Raw genomic sequence first — 5,898 nt, forward strand, 5'->3', positions numbered from 1 at the left:
ATGGCTTCTCCATCAGAACTGCTGGTTGTCTAGCCCCAGATTTTCTCTGTTTTTTCAGTTAATGAGAGAAATCCTGTTATGGAAGAGAACTCTCAACCCCGAGGCTGCTTGGAAGTCATGTTAACCTTCCAGGCACCCAGACTAGATATCTGAACCTATCCCCAGCTCCCTCTCTGGTTCACCCTGTGCCCTCTGCCTGGGAGAAAGCACCACTCTAGCAGCACCTATCCTGGCTCCCCCAGGATACCCAACTCCCCAACTCCCCACCTCCCAAGTCAAATGTGATTCCAATTTGGAAGTAATATGACAACAGACACACAGTATAATAACCCGGCAAAGCGACACGGCTCACAAACCGGCCTCAGACTCCACATCCAATGAAGTTCTGACAGAGAAAAATATGTATTGGCAACATTTTTTTGATCCACAATTCAAAGGGAAAATTGAAACCATATTTCCGTAAGGTTCAGAGCCTGGAAAGAGAGTTCTCAATAAACAAAGGGAGACAGATCATGTAATTCCCTCCTGCCTTTCCATTTGTCTGCCTGTGAAGGTTCAGAAAGAGGGAAAGAAGCAGAGAGATGGAGTGAGACACACAGAGAGACAGACAAAGAAATACATAGAGAACAAGAAGAAGCTGCAAGTAAACAAAGAGAAACTGAGTCAGACAGATGGAGGAGGAAGAGGCAAACAAAGAAACACCCAGGAGAAAAAGGGGATGCAGAGAGCTGAAGGCATGGAGAAAGAATTGGAAGGAAATAGAAACAGATCAACAAATTCAATCTAAAATGTTTTCAACTCAGCAAGCATCTACTGAGCAGAAGGTGTAGAGGATGCATGAAAAAGGAGAAACAGAGAGAAGAGAAAGAAGCGAAGGCAGAGAGAGACAGACAGACACAGAGACAAACACAGAGACAAAGGAGAGAGGCAGACAGACAAAGACAATGAAGCAGATAGAGACAGAAAGAGATAGGAAGAAAGAGGGAGAGGGAGAGAGAGACAGAGACAGAGATAGAGACAGAGACAGAGTCAAAGAGACAGAGACAGACTGAGATAGAGACAGAGACAAACACGGACAGAGAGACTAAAAGTACACCAGGAGAGGTTAGGGTTTTTTGTTGTTTTTCATATTTACTAAAGCTTCTAACTACAGCTCACAGCAACATAATTATTATTATCAACAGTAATAATAATAATAATAATAATAATAATAATAATAATAATAATAATAACCAACATCAATATAGTGCCTATGCTATGAGTTTTCACGTGGGCGCTATGCTAAGCTCTTTACAAACACTATTTCATCTAATCCTGAGCAGTAGCCCTGCCCTTCTTAGGGGAGGAAGCACTCTGCTCCAGTATTAAAAATCCCAGACTCTCTAAGCTGGAAGGAGCCTCAAAGGACATCTCTGCCAACTTATACCTGATCCAAAGTCCCCTCTACAGCATCCTAGCTTTCCCTCTGTCAATAAGAAACTTCCGGTCTCAAAGACAGCACATTCCATTTTTTGGACAATTCTAATTGTTCTGAAGTTTTCCCACTTATCAAGATAAAATCTACCTCCCTGAAACTGCAACCCACTGCCCTGGTTCTGTCCTTTGGGGCAAGCAGAATAATCCTAATCTTTTTTTTTCCATTTCAGTCCTTCAAATACTTGAAGAAAAAAGAGATCATGTCTCTCCCACGTCTTTTCTTCCTCAAGCTAAATATGCCATCTTCCTTCAATCATTTGCATGGTCCAGAGTCTCCTCACCATTCTGGTAGCACAGTCCTCTGACTATGCTTATCTTATCTCCTAAAATATTGTGCCCACAACTGAACACAATCCTCCAGATGTGGACTAAAGGAGGCAGAGGATCACGGGGCTACTGCCTCGCATTTCCCAAACACTACATTTCTTTGTTAAAATTGCCTTAAGTTTTTTGGCTCTCGATTCACTTTGATCATTGGCTAGTCATGTCTTCCCATCCTATTTTTATTCAATTTAATTTCTGAATGCAGGTTTAGGACTTTAAACTTATACAGAATTAAATTTTATTTTAGTAGATTTGACCCATCATTCTAATCTGTCAAGATCTTCTTTTTGACTCTGTTCTGTCAGCCAACACACAGACATAGACATAACAGAGATACACATGAACCCACACATATGACAAACATCATACATATATGCACAGACATACAGGTATGCACTCATACATTTATACAAAGATGTGAATATGTATGCATATATACACACAAACCCACATTTATACGTATAATCATGTACAGACCTAGACACCGCGGTATGAGCACATATTAATATACACATATACAGTGGCATATGTACACATACATATAACATAAACCTGCAGCCATATGTATCAATGTGTGCACATACATGTGGGCGGCACATGTTTGTATGTACATAGGAGAGATATTGCTCCTATGCATCCAAAAAACACCCACATGACAAACACACGTTCAATAAAGAACTCTGAGACCTCATTTCACTTGATGGCAGGGCGCCGGGGATCGTTAGAACGTGAGACATATATTCTGCTTTTGTGATCCACCAGGGGCAAAGCAAGAACACGTTCAGGGAGTCCCTATTTTATCCTGTATTCATTGCTGAATGCATCAAAACTCTCATTTTGCTATAATGTTCAAATTAAGCAACTGTTCAGAGTTGGAGAGAAGCCAAGTGGCCGGGGAGGAGCTGGCTCAGGAATGGGAGAGCTCAGAGGGGCTCAGAAGACCTGGGCTACTGTACTAGGGGGTTGGATTCCGTCACTTGGAGGGAGCTGGCCTATGTTCTTTGGGGCTTTGGCTCAGGGTGGGGGATCCTGACTTAACTCCCCCCAGTGGGGAGAGGGGGAGGCCTGGGCTATCCCTCAAAGTTATTCAGATGAGGGAGGTGACAATACCACTATTTTCTACTCTGGTCAGCCTCTACTCAAATTCTTAGGTGTCCCTTGGGGCACTACATTTTAGAAAACACATGACAAACTAGAGCATGTCCAGAGGAAGGCAGCCAGATGGTGAGGAGACTGAAGGCTGTGTCATGGGAGGGTCGGTAGAAGGAAATGCAGATGTGTGGCCTGGAAAGAAACTATGTGGTGTTCTATGGAACTATACCTAGCAAACATTTCTGTAGCATTTGCTACTTTTCAGACATCTTTACATATATTGTCTCATGTGATCCCAAGGATAATATGGAAAGATGAGGAATTCAGTGGAATTCCCCATTTGAGGAAGAAGGAAACTGAGGTACAGGGAATGAAAATGACTAGTCTAAAGTCACAGGGCCAGTGTGTAAAACAAAGGTACAAGCCAGTGTGGTTTCCCCTGCATGGTAGTAGCTGCCTATGAGGGACTCAATCATTGTCTTCACTTATGGGAAGGGCTGTCATGGAGAAGAGCAGCAATGCTAATTTTGCTTGGATTCTATCTGTCTAAGTGGACAAAATGAGAAGCCATGGGTGGCAATTTCCAAGAAATAGATTTCATTTTGATAGAAGAAGAAACTTCCTGACAATGAAAACTAAGCAAAAGGTAAGGTAGTGAGCTTTCCATCTCTGGAGGTTTTCCACTGGAGTACTGATGACTACTGGTCAGGAATGGTGTAGTGTAGATTTTTGGCTCTGGCAGGGGTTGGGCTAGCTAGCTGACCTCTCAGGTCCTTTCCCAGCCCCGAGACTCCATGACTCTTACCTTCCTAATGCACAACTCTAAAAATAATCCTTCTCTCCTTCTGTGGAGTCCAGCTGGGCACATCACAGCTGAAGCTGCACGACTGGGAGTAAACATTACTCTCTGCCTCCAATCCTCAGTCCTTCATCTGTAAAATGAAAGGGTTAAACCATATAATCTGGACAGCCCTTTCCAGCTTGAAAAGTCTCTGTCCTAACATTCTAAGATCCATTTCATAGAAACGTTCTACGTTCTAAGCTTTCCCTCGTCTCTAACATTCCCTGTTCAAAGGCTATTTCTAGCACCAATATTGCTTGGCCTGGTGTATGTATGTCTTGGGTGTCAGCTGCATGGATCAGATCAGTCATTTTTTTTTCTAGGAGAAAGTGTTATGTTATAGTTGGGAACATGGGTTTTGGGGGCAGTCTTGAATGCATCCGATTCTGTTTTCTACTTGCCCCTACCCTGTAACCCCCACCAAAACACACAAGAGAACCATGAGGCAGGAAACTCCAGGTTTGGCTATTAGGGCTTAAAGGGAAAACTTCCCTGAATATGTAAACCCAATCCCTGCCAAAGGGTGATGGAAAGCTTAGGCCCAAAGCAGGAGGCTATCTGAACCCCTAGTCCTAGAGCAGAGGGATGATTTTTGACCTAAGGACCCTATCCCTAAGCAGGGAGATGGTGAGGAACCCCTAACCCTGTGTCAGGAAAGTGATTGAGGATCCCAGACCCAAACCAGAGAAGCAATTGCAATATCAATAATGCTATCCTCTTAAGAAACCTATCACAATGACTTCAGGGCCAAAGAAAATGGAAAATGTGTTGCCAAATACCTTAACCCCACAGTAATGGCAAGCCCGAAAGGTGATTGGGGGCGGGGGGAGAGACAATTATATATAAAGAGGGTCCATCCCTAGAGTAAGAATATAACCACAAAGACTCTAGCTCCACGATTGAACAATGATAATTTAGACAGGCACCCTGGCCTTGTTTCAGAAGACTAAGCAGGGCCCCTAGTTGCTTGGTGACAGCCTCTACGTGAAGGCCTAGATACTTTTGCTCTCAGAGACCTCAGGCTGCTAATCCAGGAGCATCATATAAGGAAGGTCATGGGTCTTCTGTCCCAGGAGGAGCCACCTCCTTAAAATAAGGCATGTAGGTTGCCAGGGAAACCATCTCCTTTGTTAGCATCACCCACCAGAGGGAGGAAATAATCAATGCAATAGTCAGGATACACACACCGATGCAAACATACAAACTCACTTCTAGGTGTGTGTGCCTAAACTCAAGAGAGGTGAACTCCCACCCCAAGGGCAAAGTCTGCATCCAAAGGATTGTAGAATATTAGACCTAGAAAAGCTGTTAGGGAACATCTTATTTTAAAAGGAAAAAAAAACTGAGGCCCAAAGACTTTAAATGACTTACCCAGCAATACACAGATGGTAGACCTGGGATTCAAACTCAGGCTCTCTGACCCCAAATCCAGAGCTTTTTTTACTCCCTGCTATGCTTCAACAGGAAGCCCAGGGTTGGGATGGCATTCATCTCCTCCCTCCTTTCCCTCTGGTTTCCATAGAAATCTCGAGCCATAAATCCGCCTGCTTGTTTTTCTTATTATGAGTTTGTTTATTTATAGCTCTTAATGGCCTCTCCTGCTGATGATGCCAGAAAATAAGACCAGGGAGAAGTGAACAAGAGTAAATCCAGTGGGAGAGATGACTGACCAGGCATGTGGGGGGGGGGAAGAGGTGTCTCCCTTCTGCTGCTGTCCCACTGCTCCAGTCAGTCCTGGGAGACTCACAAGACCTAGGGGTTTAGAGTGGGTGCTAAGAGACCTTAGACATTAGGATAAAGTACAGACCTCTTGTCTGACAGAGGAAGAGGCTCAGGAGGTTAAGTGACCTGCTCAAAGACACACAACTAATCAGTAGCAGAGCTGAGATTCCACCCCAGGTCTCTTGGCTGCAAATCTAGTGCATGGTGAGCTCAACACAACATACCTATGGTGGTACAGAACAATGTGCTTGGGCACAGGGGCAGATACAACACTAATGTAAGTCACAGCTCCCAGTGCAACTGAGGACTGAGTCACTAACCGTATTGTTATATGATGACATTATACAATGCTATAATATTATACTATTTATTATATTATACCACATATATTAGACTATACTATTACATATCATATGATATATCTAATATAGTATGATGTATTT

The sequence above is a fragment of the Phascolarctos cinereus genome, unplaced genomic scaffold, assembly GCF_003287225.1.
Source record: "Phascolarctos cinereus isolate Bilbo 61053 unplaced genomic scaffold, phaCin_HiC Scaffold_2;HRSCAF=192, whole genome shotgun sequence".
In the NCBI taxonomy this organism is placed as follows: Eukaryota; Metazoa; Chordata; class Mammalia; order Diprotodontia; family Phascolarctidae; genus Phascolarctos; species Phascolarctos cinereus.